The following is a 15,831-nucleotide window of genomic DNA, read 5'->3' on the forward strand; positions in this document are numbered from 1 at the left end:
CTCTGTGGCGGTTGCCGGCGCCCGTGGTGCTCTGCCTCAGTGAGTTCGGCCGGTAGCTGTGTTGTGCTGGCGTGCGACAGGGATTGCAACGGCGCCAGAAGGTAGCTCCTTGTGACGGTAAAGCACTCGTCCGTTGGGAACCCCAAGAGGAAGGTGTGAGGCGTACAGCAGCAAGTTTTCCCTCAGTAAGAAACCAAGGTTTATCGAACCAGTAGGAGATGAAGGCCACGTGAAGGTTGTTGGTGAAGGAGTGTAGTGCGGCGCAACACCAGGGATTCCGGCGCCAACGTGGAACCTGCACAACACAATCAAGATACTTTGCCCCAACTTAACAGTGAGGTTGTCAATCTCCAGAAGCTTCTTTGTAAACAAAGGATTAAACGTACGGTGTGGAGAATGATGTTTGCTTGCAAAGAACAACAGAGAACAATGATTGCAGTAGGTTGTATTTCAGATGTAAAAGAATGGACCGGGGTCCACAGTTCACTAGTGGTGTCTCTCCAATAAGATAAATAGCATGTTGGGTGAACAAATTACAGTTGGGCAATTGACAAATAGAGAGGGCATAACAATGCACATACATATCATGATGACTACTATGAGATTTACTTAGGGCATTACGACAAAGAACATAGACTGCTATCCAGTATGCATCTATGCCTAAAAAGTCCACCTTCGGGTTAGCATCCGCACCCCTTCCAGTATTGAGTTGCAAACAACAGACAATTGCATTAAGTATTGTGCGTAATGTAAACAATACAAATATCCTTAGACAAAGCATTGATGTTTTATCCCTAGTGGCAACAACACATCCACAACCTTAGAACTTTCTCATCATCGTCCTGCATTCAGTGGAGGCATGAACCCACTATCGAGCATAAATACTCCCTCTTGGAGTTACAAGTATCAACTTGGCCAGAGCCTCTACTAGCAACGGAGAGCATGCAAGATCATAAACAACACATATATGATAGATCGATAATCAACTTGACAAAGTATTCCATATTCATCGGATCCCAATAAACACAACATGTAGCATTACAAATAGATGATCTCGATCATGATAGGCAGCTCACAAGATCTAAACATGATAGCACAAGAGGAGAAGACAACCATCTAGCTACTGCTATGGACCCATAGTCCAAGGATGAACTACTCATGCATCAGTCCGGAGGCGGGCATGGTGATGTAGGGCCCTCCGGTGATGATTCCCCTCTCCGGCAGGGTGCCGGAGGCGATCTTCAGAATCCCCCGAGATGGGATTGGCGGCGACGGCGTCCCAGTAACTTTTCTCGTATTGTGGCTCTCGGTGCTAGGGTTTTCGCGACGGAGGGAATATATAGGCGAAGGGGCAGAGTCGGGGGACACACGAGGGGCCCACCCCAGATGGCGGCGCGGCCAGGGGTGGGGCCGCGCCCCCCTATGGTGTGGCCGCATCGTGGCTCCTCTTCGTCTCCTCTTCGGTGTTCTGGAAGGCTCCGTGGAAAATAAGACCGTGGGCTTTTGTTTCGTCCAATTCCAAGAATATTTCCTGTGTAGGATTTCTGAAACCAAAAACAGAAAAACAGAACCGGCGCTTCGGCATCTTGTTAATAGGTTAGTGCCGGAAAATGCATAAAAATGATATAAAGTGTATATAAAAAATGTGAGTATTGTCATAAAACTAGCATGGAACATAAGAAATTATAGATACGTTTGAGACGTACCAAGCATCCCCAAGCTTAGTTCCTACTCGCCCTCGAGTAGGTAAACGATAAAAAGGATAATTTCTGAAGTGACATGCTACCATCATAATCTTGATCAATACTATTGTAAAGCATATGAGATGAATGAAGTGATTCAAAGCAATGGTGAAGATAATGACTAAACAACTGAATCATATAGCAAAAACTTTTCATGAATAGTACTTTCAAGACAAGCATCAACAAGTCTTGCATAAGAGTTAACTCATAAAGCAATAGATTCTTAATAGAAGGTTTTGAAGCAACACAAAGGAAGATTTAAGTTTCAGCAGTTGCTTTCAACTTTCAACATGTATATCTCATGGATAATTGTCAACACAAAGTAATATGATGAGTGCAAATAAGAAAGTATGTAAGAATCAATGCACACAGTTGACACAAGTGTTTGCTTCTAAGATAGAAAGAAGTAGGTAAACTGACTCAACATAAAGTAAAAGAAAGGCCCTTCGCAGAGGGAAGCAGGGATTACTCATGTGCTAGAGCTTTTTATTTTGGAAACATGGAAATAATTTTGTCAACGGTAGTAATAATTCATATGTGTTATGCACAAAACTTCCTATAAGTTGCAAGCCCTATGCATCGAATACTAATAGTGCCCGCTCCTTGTCCTAATTAGCTCGGATTTCCATGAATTATCATTGCATTACATATGTTTCAACCAAGTGTCACAAAGGGGTACCTCTATGCCACCTGTACAAAGGTCCAAGGAGATAGATCGCATTTGATCTCTCAATTTTGATAGATCTCAACTTGAGGACATCCATACCGGGACAACATAGAAAACAGATAATGGACTCCTCTTTTATGCTTTAAGCATTCAACAACAGATAATATTCTCATAAGAGATTTGAGGATTAATGTCCAAGCTGAAACTTCCACCATGATACATGGCTTTGGTTGGCGGCCCAATGTTCTTCTCTAACAATATGCATACTCAAACCATTCAACTCATGGCAAATATCCCTTACTTCAGACAAGACGAACATGCATAGCAACTCACATGATATTCAACAAAGGTGTGACAGGTTGATGGCGTCCCCAGATAACATGGTTACTGATGTCTACGCACGCTTCTATTCCTGTAGACAGTGTTGGGCCTCCAAGAGCAGAGGATTGTAGAACAGCAGCAAGTTTCCCTTAAGTGAATCACCCAAGGTTTATTGAACTCAGGGCGGTAGAGGTCAAAGATATCCCTCTCAAGCAACCCTGCAATTAAGATACAAGAAGTCTCTTGTGTCCCCAACACACCTAATACACTTGTCAGATGTATAGGTGCACTAGTTCGGCAAAGAGATAGTGAAACACAATTAATATGGATGATTGTAAGTAGTAATTGCAATCTGAAATAAAGATGGCTGCAAGCGAACATGTAACAGAACTTGTTGGAAACGGTGTTTCAATGCTTAGAAACAAGGCCTAGGGATCCTACTTTCACTAGTGGACACTCTCAACAATGATTACATAACTGAATAAATAAATGCTACTCTTAAACACTCTCTTGTTGGATAACAAACACCATTCATTGTGTAGGGCTACAAAAGCACACCTCAAGCCGGAGTAAACAAGCTCCACAACGTCCGGAGTTCATATTAAAGTAACATGTAGAGTGCATAATAGACCGTTGCAATTTAGACCGAGTACTAACATAGCATACACACTGTCACCAATAGCTATGAAAGGGGGAATAGATCACATCAATACTATCATAGTAATAGTTAACTTCATAATCTACAAGAGATTACAATCATAACCTACGCCAAGTACTACATGATGCACACACTGTCAACATTACATCATGTAGGAGGAATAGACTACTTTAATAACATCACTAGAGTAGCACATAGATTAATAGTGATACAAAGCTCATGATCACATAAAGATCACACCATGGGAGAGAGAGATGAACCACATAGCTACCGGTAGAGCCCTCAGCCTCGGGGGAGAACTACTCCCTCCTCATCATGGGAGACAGCAATGGCGATGAAGATGACGATGGTGTCGATGGAGATGACTCCGGGGGCAATTCCCCGTCCCGGCGGCGTGCCGGAACAGAGACTTCTGTACCCCGAAACTTGTCTTCACGATGGCGGCGGCTACGGAACTCTTCGTGGAATATCGTCGATCGTGGTAGGGTTTTCGCGATGGACAGAATATATAGGCGAAAGGGCGGAGTCGGAGGAGCCAGGGGGTGGCCTCCCCACCTGGTGGCGCGGCCAGGGAGGGGCCCGCGCCCAGGTATGGTGTGGGGCCCCCTTGGCCCCCCTCCGGCACTTCTCTGGCTCTCTGGGTCCGTCTCGGTAAAATAGAAGGTTTGTCTTTTGTTTTGTCCAATTCCAAGAATATTTCCTGTGTAGGATTTCTGAAACCAAAAATAGCAGAAAACAGGAACTAACGCTTCGGCATCTTGTTAATAGGTTAGTGCCAGAAAATGCATAAAAATGATATAAAGTGTATATAAAACATGTGAGTATTGTCATAAAACTAGCATGGAACATAAGAAATTATAGATACATTTGAGACGTATCAGTTACCGCTCAACAAGCAACTTATAAGAACTAAAATACATAAGCGACATATTCTTTACCACAATAGTTTCTTATGCTACTTTCCCATGAGCTATGTATTGCAAAGACAAGGAATGAATTTTTAAAGGTAGCACACAAGCAATTTACTTTGGAATGGCAGAAAAATACCACATAGTAGGTAGTTATGGTGGACACAAATGGCATAGGTTTTGGCTCAAGGTTTTGGATGCACGAGAAGCATTCCCTCTCAGTACAAGGCTTTGGCTAGCAAGGTTGTTTGAAGCAAACACAAGTATGAACCGGTAGAGCAAAACTTACATAAGAACATATTGCAAGCATTATAAGACTCTACACTGTCTTCCTTGTTGTTCAAACACTTTTACCAGAAAATATCTAGACTTTAGAGAGACCAATCATGCAAACCAAATTTCAACAAGCTCTACGGTAGTTCTCCACTAATAGGTTTAAACCACATGATGCAAGAGCTTAAACATGATCTACTTGAGAACTTAAAACAATTGCCAAGTATCAAATTATTCAAGACAATATACCAATTACCACATGAAGCATTTTATGTTTCCAGCCAAATAGCAATAAATGAAGCGACTCAACTTTCGCCATGAACATTAAAAGTAAAACTAAGAACACCAGTGTTCAATATGAAAAAGCGGAACGTGTCTTTCTCCCACACAAGGAATGCTAGGATCCGATTTTATTCATAGAATGAAAATAACAAAACGAAAATAAAGCACACAGACGCTCCAAGTAAAGCACATAAGATGTGACGGAATAAAAATATAGTTACACTAGAAGTGACCTGATAAGTTGTTGATGAAGAAGGGGATGCCTTGGGCATCCCCAAGCTTAGATGCTTGAGTCTTCTTGAAATATGCAGGGATGAACCACGGGGGCATCCCCAAGCTTATACTTTTCACTCTTCTTGATCATATTATATCATCCTCCTCTCTTGATCCTTGAAAACTTCCTTCACACCAGACTCAAAACAATCTCATTAGAGGGTTAGTGCATAATCAAAAATTCACATGTTCAGAGAGGACACAATCATTCCCAACACTTCTGGACATTACCCAAGGCTACTGAAATTTAATGGAGCAAAGAAATCCACTCAAACACAGTAAAAGAGGCAATATGAAATAAAAGGCAGAATCTGTCAAAACAGAACAGTCCGTAAAGACGAATTTTTTCAAGGCACTTAACATGCTCAGATGAAGAAGCTCAAATTGAATGAAAGTTGCGTACATATCTTAGGATTACTCATGATTTTTTACAAAATTTTTAGATTCTCCTACAGAGAGAACAGCTCAAATATGTGACAGCTAAGAAATCTGTTTCTGTGCAGAAATCCAAATCTAGTATCAACTCTCTATCAAAGACTTTACTTGGCACAACAATACAGTAAAATAAAGATACCAAGGTATTGCTACAGTAGTAACAAGCACCTTAACTCAAACATAAAACAAAAATTGCAGAAATAAAATAATGGGTTGTCTCCCATAAGCGCTTTTCTTTAGTGCCTTTCAGCTAGGCGCAGAAAGTGTAAATCAAGTAACATCAAGAGAAGAAGCACTAACATTATTACCAGGGGCTTTGCGCCTACCGTTCTTACTCTTATTCTTACTCTTCGGTCTAGGGAATACATGACCGCATTTGGGGGTAGAGGTAAAATTTAGAGTGCCTTTCCCCACATCTATGGTTGCTCCCAATAGTTTCAGCAGGGATCTTCCAAGTGTGATTTGTCCTGTCCCTGCACATTCAATAACGAGATAATCAGTGGATACCGTTCTTCCAAGAAAGGTTGTGAACACACCTTCAGCTATTCCCTTAGGAATTATAACAGAGTTATCAGTAAGAGTTATTCCTTCTCCATCTTCAGTAAGTCCCCAAAATGTCAAAGACTCATAAATACTTTTAGGTATAAGGCAAAACTCAGACATAATATCACAACGGGCATAAAAAGTTTCACCACAAATAGCAACTTTAATAGTAGGGTCCCACATTGAAGGTTCAAAGTTTACTGGGACATAATCAAAATGCTCACGGATCTGACTGTACCCTTCTTTTAAACAAGATATTTGTCTCGAGAGTGTTTAATCTATTATAAATACTAGCAAGAGATGAATCAGACTTATTAGCTGAGCTAGATGATGCAACCAATTTTTTTATGGCATTAAAAGCTTGATCCCCATCGCTGTGAAGGAAATCTCCTCCCACTACAGCATCCAAGGCATATCTATAGCGAAGAGTAAGCCCAAAATAAAAGTTACTAAGAAGCAGGCTTAGAGTCATTTTAGATTCAGTTTTACCATAAGAATCAAAAATTCTAGACCAAGCTTCTTTAAAACTCTCCTCATCCCCTTGTTTAAAAGTAAAGATCAATTCCTCAGGAGTACTCATTTTAACAATAATAAAAATAAGTAAAGCAAACTGAATTAAATAAAGTAAAACAAGTAACTAATTTTTTGTGTGTTTTTGATATAAAGAAAGCAAACAAGACAGAAAATAAAATAAAGCAAGACAATAAACAAAGTAAGAGATTGGATGTGAGAGACTCCCCTTGCAGCGTGTCTTGATCTCCCCGGCAACGGCGCCATAAAAGTAGCTGTTGGCGTGCGACAGGGATTGCAACGGCGCCAGAAGGTAGCTCCTTGTGACGGTAAAGCACTCGTCCGTTGGGAACCCCAAGAGGAAGGTGTGATGCGTACAGCAGCAAGTTTTCCCGCAGTAAGAAACCAAGGTTTATCGAACCAGTAGGAGATGAAGGCCACGTGAAGGTTGTTGGTGAAGGAGTGTAGTGCGGCGCAACACCAGGGATTCCGACGCCAACGTGGAACCTACACAACACAATCAAGATACTTTGCCCCAACTTAACAGTGAGGTTGTCAATCTCACCGGCTTGCTGTAAACAAAGGATTAAACGTACGGTGTGGAGAATGATGTTTGCTTGCAAAGAACAACAGAGAAAAATGATTGCAGTAGGTTGTATTTCAGATGTAAAAGAATGGACCGGGGTCCACAGTTCACTAGTGGTGTCTCTCCAATAAGATAAATAGCATGTTGGGTGAACAAATTACAGTTGGGCAATTGACAAATAGAGAGGGCATAACAATGCACATACATATCATGAGGACTACTATGAGATTTACTTAGGGCATTACGACAAAGAACATAGACCGCTATCCAGCATGCATCTATGCCTAAAAAGTCCACCTTCGGGTTAGCATCCGCACCCCTTCCAGTATTGAGTTGCAAACAACAGACAATTGCATTAAGTACTGTGCGTAATGTAAACAATACAAATATCCTTAGACAAAGCATTGATGTTTTATCCCTAGTGGCAACATCACATCCACAACCTTAGAACTTTCTGTCACTGTCCCAGATTCAATGGAGGCATGAACCCACTATCGAGCATAAATACTCCCTCTTGGAGTTACAAGTATCAACTTGGCCAGATCCTCTGATGGGATTCGTAGCATAGAAAACAAAAAAATTCCTACCGCAAGAACGCAATCCAAGCCAAGATGCAATATAGAAGACGGTAGCAACGAGGGGATGAACGAGACTAACTTGTAATATCCCAGGTAATGGGGTTACAAAAATAGAGGAAACAGATGTGTGCATTGCATTCATGCATAGAAAATCTGGGGAATTTTCGCGCTTTAAAGTAAACAGTCACAGTAACTGAAGTTTCACTTGACCTTGGTGGAACTGAAGTAGCTCATCAAGTCCAGCGCTATAAACCTCAATGTGACTTTACTAAAACCTTGTTCTGGGTAGAGATGAATTGATCTAAGGGGTTAGATCAAATGGAATTAAAACCAACACAAGAACTTATTAATCAAAGATCAACTACTTGATCTTATTAAAGATCACGACATGATATTCCTTGCCATAACATATGAACATCCATTTAAATGGAAATCAAGTAGCAATAAAATGAAGAAACCAGTCTTGACTTATCTTTTCCATGTCTTAAACTAATCCATGCTCTTACCATAAACCCTATGATATCCATTCTACTTTAATCTTGGAAACAAGACAAGGAGATCCAACTAAGGAATATATATTCTTCTCTATTCCAAATTATTAAGCATCAAACCTAGAGAGGTGAGAGTTCCATTATAATTATTAGAGAAGCATTAACAAACCTTGAGTTAAACCTTGGATATACATCCAAGTATTTAAATCATCATCTTTAAGAGGAACCCTAGGATCTTATTCAAGATATTTCCAAGAGAGAGAACTCATTTATGTTAACCATAGATATTGGTGACCACATCATTATCTTTGGAGAATAACCTTAGGTCAGCATTGAAGTCCTTCCCAAATGAGAGAGCCATTCATATCAATTCTAGCTTTACCTATTTAAGAATAAAGGACAACCTTTGAATTAAAGTATTAGGAGATTAACCCTTTCACCTTGGAGTGGTGAGATAACCTAATACCACATGGAATAATACCATATCCATGAATTAGTGAAACAAGGGGAGGACAAAACCAACTAAGTTAGACACTTGAATCTTTAGCTTAGCTACCTAAATAAATATTAGGAGTACACCAGAAACCCTAGAATAACTATCCCTAAATGAGAAAGCTCAAGCTTTGGTGTTATACTCAAGATAGTTGAGGCAACACTCAAATTTAAGGTAGAGAACTATCCACAGGTCCTGATGATTAAATCATCATTCCTCAAGTAGAACTATAAGTTATTATCTCAGGCATTCTCCTGGGATATAAATTATTGAGGTAACCATATCCATTCATGATAGGATAAGAAAGAAACTATATTTAGTTGATCAAGACAATACTTAATCTTGGGAGTGAGGAATCTAATTCTTGAGAAATAACTTAGGAAGTCAAACCTTGATCATTATAAATTATGTAATGATCATAAACCTTTAGAATTTGAGGTAGAGGATATTAAGAACATAAGGTAACCCTAGTGCCAAATTCTATACTTTGTATGGTGAGAAACCATTCATCATTATAACCAAAGTTAACTATAAAAAGAATCATAGTTACTTTAATAATAGATTAAGGATATAAAATAAGTCTATAGAAATAAGATAGAATTAACTCTCAGATCCTTAACAACTAAATGAGAACAATAATAATTAAAGTAAATAACCATCTTATTTTGGTTAGTGGAGATTAAACCCTAGCTAATGTAATATGATGCTAAATCACATATAGAACCTATAACCATCTCTCAAACTAACTTGTGAATTACTTGATGATCACAAGTTAAACCCTAAACCATACCTTAATTCTAGATTATGTATCACTTGGGTGATTGATACGCGTACAGCACGCGTCCGTTGGGAACCCCAAGTGGAAGGTGTGATGCGTACAGCAGCAAGTTTCCCTCAGTAAGAAACCAAGGTTTATCGAACCAGTAGGAGCCAAGAAGCACGTTGAAGGTTGATGGCGGCGAGATGTAGTGCGGCGCAACACCAGGGATTCTGGCGCCAACGTGGAACCTGCACAACACAACCAAAGTACTTTGCCCCAACGAAACAGTGAGGTTGTCAATCTCACCGGCTTGCTGTAACAAAGGATTAGATGTATAGTGTGGATGATGATTGTTTGCAGAGAACAGTAGAACAAGTATTGCAGTAGATTGTATTCGATTAAAAGAATGGACCGGGGTCCACAGTTCACTAGAGGTGTCTCTCCCATAAGATAAATAGCATGTTGGGTGAACAAATTACAGTTGGGCAATTGACAAATAGAGAGGGCATGACAATGCACATACATGATATGATGAGTATTGTGAGATTTAATTGGGCATTACGACAAAGTACATAGACCGCTATCCAGCATGCATCTATGCCTAAAAAGTCCACCTTCAGGTTATCATCCGAACCCCTTCCAGTATTAAGTTGCAAACAACAGACAATTGCATTAAGTATGGTGCGTAATGTAATCAATAACTACATCCTCGGACATAGCATCAATGTTTTATCCCTAGTGGCAACAGCATATCCACAACCTTAGAACTTTTACATCCTTTGTCCTGCATTTAATGGAGGCATGAACCCACTATCGAGCATAAATACTCCCTCTTGGAGTTAAGAGTAAAAACTTGGCCAGAGCCTCTACTAATAACGGAGAGCATGCAAGATCATAAACAACACATAGGTAATAGATTGATAATCAACATAACATAGTATTCTCTATCCATCGGATCCCAACAAACACAACATATAGCATTACAGATAGATGATCTTGATCATGTTAGGTAGCTCACAAGACCCGACAATGAAGCACATAAGGAGAAGACAACCATCTAGCTATTGCTATGGACCCATAGTCCAGGGGTGAACTACTCACTCATCACTCCGGAGGCGACCATGGCGGTGAAGAGTCCTCCGGGAGATGATTCCCCTCTCCGGCAGGGTGCCGGAGGCGATCTCCTGAATCCCCCGAGATGGGATTGGCGGCGGCGGCGTCTCTGGAAGGTTTTCCGTATCGTGGCTCTCGGTACTGGGGGTTTGGCGATGAAGACCTTAAGTAGGCGGAAGGGCGGAGTCGGAGGGCTGATGGGGGCCCCACACGCTAGGGCCGCGCGGCCCCCCTGGGCCGCGCCGCCCTAGTGTGGTGGCGCCCCGTGGCCCCACTTTGTCTCTCCCTCGGACTTCTGGAAGCTTCGTGGCAAAATAGGCCCATGGGCGTTGATTTCGTCCAATTCCGAGAATATTTCCTCACTAGGATTTCTGAAACCAAAAACAGCAGAAAACAGCAACTGGCTCTTCGGCATCTCGTTAATAGGTTAGTGCCGGAAAATGCATAAATATGACATAAAGTATGCATAAAACATGTAGGTATCATCAATAATGTGGCATGGAACATAAGAAATTATCGATACGTCGGAGACGTATCAGCATCCCCAAGCTTAGTTCCTGCTCGTCCCGAGCAGGTAAACGATAACAAAGATAATTTCTGGAGTGACATGCCATCATAACCTTGATCATACTATTGTAAGCATATGTAATGAATGCAGCGATCAAAAGAATGTACATGACATGAGTAAACAATTGAATCATATAGCAAAGACTTTTCATGAATAGTACTTCAAGACAAGCATCAATAAGTCTTGCATAAGAGTTAACTCATAAAGCAATAATTCAAAGTAAAGGTATTGAAGCAACACAAAGGAAGATGAAGTTTCAGCAGTTGCTTTCAACTTGTAACATGTATATCTCATGGATAGTTGTCAATGCAAAGTAATATAACAAGTGCAATATGCAAGTATGTAGGAATCAATGCACAGTTCACACAAGTGTTTGCTTCTTGAGGTGGAGAGAAATAGGTGAACTGACTCAACATAAAAGTAAAAGAAAGGTCCTTCAAAGAGGAAAGCATCGATTGCTATATTTGTGCTAGAGCTTTGGTTTTGAAAACAAGAAACAATTTTGTCAACGGTAGTAATAAAACATATGTGTTATGTAAATTATATCCTACAAGTTGCAAGCCTCATGCATAGTATACTAATAGTGCCCGCACCTTGTCCTAATTAGCTCGGATTACCTGGATTATCATCGCAATGCACATGTTTTAACCAAGTGTCACAAAGGGGTACCTCTATGCCGCCTGTACAAAGGTCTAAGGAGAAAACTCGCATCGGATTTCTCGCTATTGATTATTCTCAACTTAGACATCTATACCGGGACAACATAGACAACAGATAATGGACTCCTCTTTTATGCATAAGCATGTAGCAACAATTAATTTTCTCATATGAGATTGAGGATATTTGTCCAAAACTGAAACTTCCACCATGGATCATGGCTTTAGTTAGCGGCCCAATGTTCTTCTCTAACATTATGCATGCTCTAACCATTCAAGCGGTAAATCTCCCTTACTTCAGACAAGACGAACATGCATAGCAACTCACATGATATTCAACAAAGAGTAGTTGATGGCGTCCCCAGGAACATGGTTATCGCACAACAAGCAACTTAATAAGAGATAAAGTGCATAAGTACATATTCAATACCACAATAGTTTTTAAGCTATTTGTCCCATGAGCTATATATTGTAAAGGTGAAGAATGGAAATTTTAAAGGTAGCACTCAAGCAATTTACTTTGGAATGGCGGAGAAATACCATGTAGCAGGTAGGTATGGTGGACACAAATGGCATAGTGGTTGGCTCAAGGATTTTGGATGCATGAGAAGTATTCCCTCTCGATACAAGGTTTAGGCTAGCAAGGTTTATTTGAAACAAACACAAGGATGAAGCGGTGCAGCAAAACTCACATAAAAGACATATTGTAAACATTATAAGACTCTACACCGTCTTCCTTGTTGTTCAAACTCAATACTAGAAATTATCTAGACCTTAGAGAGACCAATTATGCAAACCAAATTTTAGCATGCTCTATGTATTTCTTCATTAATAGGTGCAAAGTATATGATGCAAGAGCTTAAACATGAGAACAATTGCCAAGTATCACATTATCCAAGACATTTTAGCAATTACTACATGTATCATTTTCCAATTCCAACCATATAACAATTTAACGAAGAAGAAACTTTCGCCATGAATACTATGAGTAAAGCCTAAGGACATATTTGTCCATATGCAACAGCGGAGCGTGTCTCTCTCCCACACAATGAATGCTAGGATCCATTTTATTCAAACAAAACAAAAACAAAAACAAACAGACGCTCCAAGCAAAGTACATAAGATGTGATGGAATAAAAATATAGTTTCACTAGAGGAACCTGATAATGTTGTCGATGAAGAAGGGGATGCCTTGGGCATCCCCAAGCTTAGACGCTTGAGTTTTCTTGATATATGCAGGGGTGAACCACCGGGGCATCCCCAAGCTTAGAGCTTTCACTCTCCTTGATCATATTGTATCATCTCCCTCTCTTGATCCTTGAAAACTTCCTCCACACCAAACTCAAAACAACTCATTAGAGGGTTAGTGCACAATCAAAATTTACATGTTCAGAGGTGACACAATCATTCTTTACACTTCTGGACATTGCACAAATCTACTGAAAGTCAATGGAATCGAAAAATCCATCAAGCATGGCAAAACAGGCAATGCGAAATAAAAGGCAGAATCTGTCAAAACAGAACAGTTCGTAAAGACGAATTTTATTGAGGCACCAGACTTGCTCAAATGAAAATGCTCAAATTGAATGAAAGTTGCGTACATATCTAAGGATCACTCACGTAAATTGGCATAATTTTCTGAGTTACCTACAGAGAATTAGGCCCAGATTCGTGACAGCAAAGAAATCTTTTTCTGCGCAGTAATCCAAATCTAGTATGAACCTTACTATCAACGACTTTACTTTGCACAACAATGCACAAAACTAAGATAAGGAGAGGTTGCTACAGTAGTAAAAACTTCCAAGACTCAAATATAAAATAAAAGTACTGTAGTAAAAACATGGGTTGTCTCCCATAAGCGCTTTTCTTTAACGCCTTTCAGCTAGGCGCAGAAAGTGTGTATCAAGTATTATCAAGAGATGGTGTATCAACCTTACCTTGGGCTTTGCCCTTACCTTTCTTGTTCTTTTTCTTACCCTTGGATTTAGGGAATATATGTCTTCCCCCTGGTGTAGAGGTGAATTTCAGGGTGCCTTCTCCCATATCTATGACTGCTCCCAATAGTTTCAGCAGGGATCTTCCAAGTGTGATTTGTCCTGTTCCTACACATTCAATAACAAGATAATCAATGGATATTGTTCTTCCAAGAATGGTTGTATGCACACCTGCGGCTATTCCCTTAGGGATTATAACAGAGTTATCAATAAGAGTTATTCCTTCTCCCCCTTCGACGAATCCCCAAAGTTTCAATGATTCATGAATACTCTCAGGCATAAGGCAAAATTCAGACATAATATCACAATTGGCATGAAGAGTTTGATCACCGATAGCAATTTTAACAGTAGGATCCCATAATGAAGGTTCAGAGTTCACTAAAACTTGTTCAAGACGGTTACGAACATAGCGATAGTTGTCATTCAAGCGAGATGCACTTATCTCAAGAGTGTTTAATCTATTATAAATATTAATAAGGGCTGAATCAAAGTTATTAGCTGAATCATGTGATGCAACCAATTTTTTTATGGCATTAAAAGCTTGATCCCCATTGCAATGAAGGAAATATCCTCCCACTAAAGCATCCAAGGCATATCTATAGCGAATCATAAGACCAAAATAAAAGTTACTAAGGAGCAAACTTAGAGTCATTTGAGGTTCAGCTTTACGATAAGAAGTAAAAATTCTGGACCAAGCATCTTTAAAACTCTCCTCATCCCCTTGTTTAAAAGTGAAGACTAATTCTTCAGGTGAAGAAGTAACAAGTGCAGAACTAGACATGGTAACAAAAGTAAAATGCAAGTAACTAAATAAAATGCAAGTAACTAAATTTTTTTGTGTTTTTAATATGGCAAACAAGACAGCAAATAAAGTAAAACTAGCAACTAATTTTTTGTGTTTTGATTTAGTGCAGCAAACAAAGTAGTAAATAAAATAAAGCAAGACAAAAATAAAGTAAAGAGATTGCGATGTGGAGACTCCCCTTGTAGCGTGTCTTGATCTCCCCGGCAACGGCGCCAAAAATTTACTTGCTGGCGTGTAGTTGACGTGGGAGTTAGAAATCTTCTTTTCTTCAGTTCCCCGGCAATGGCGCCAGAAATTTAGCTTGATACGCGTACAACACGCGTCCGTTGGGAACCCCAAGTGGAAGGTGTGATGCGTACAACAGCAAGTTTCCCTCAGTAAGAAACCAAGGTTTATCGAACCAGTAGGAGCCAAGAAGCACGTTGAAGGTTGATGGCGGCGAGATGTAGTGCGGCGCAACACCAAGGATTCCGGCGCCAACGTGGAACCTGCACAACACAACCAAAGTACTTTGCCCCAACGAAACAGTGAGGTTGTCAATCTCACCGGCTTGCTGTAACAAAGGATTAGATGTATAGTGTGGATGATGATTGTTTGCAGAGAACAGTAGAACAAGTATTGCAGTAGATTGTATTCGATTAAAAGAATGGACCGGGGTCCACAGTTCACTAGAGGTGTCTCTCCCATAAGATAAATAGCATGTTGGGTGAACAAATTACAGTTGGGCAATTGACAAATAGAGAGGGCATGACAATGCACATACATGATATGATGAGTATTGTGAGATTTAATTGGGCATTACGACAAAGTACATAGACCGCAATCCAGCATGCATCTATGCCTAAAAAGTCCACCTTCAGGTTATCATCCGAACCCCTTCCAGTATTAAGTTGCAAACAACAGACAATTGCATTAAGTATGGTACGTAATGTAATCAATAACTACATCCTCGGACATAGCATCAATGTTTTATCCCTAGTGGCAACAGCACATCCACAACCTTAGAACTTTCTGTCACTGTCCCAGATTTAATGGAGGCATGAACCCACTATCGAGCATAAATACTCCCTCTTGGAGTTAAGAGTAAAAACTTGGCCAGAGCCTCTACTAATAACGGAGAGCATGCAAGATCATAAACAACACATAGGTAATAGATTGATAATCAACATAACATA

The sequence above is a fragment of the Lolium perenne genome, chromosome 7 (assembly GCF_019359855.2).
Source record: "Lolium perenne isolate Kyuss_39 chromosome 7, Kyuss_2.0, whole genome shotgun sequence".
Classification (NCBI taxonomy): domain Eukaryota; kingdom Viridiplantae; phylum Streptophyta; class Magnoliopsida; order Poales; family Poaceae; genus Lolium; species Lolium perenne.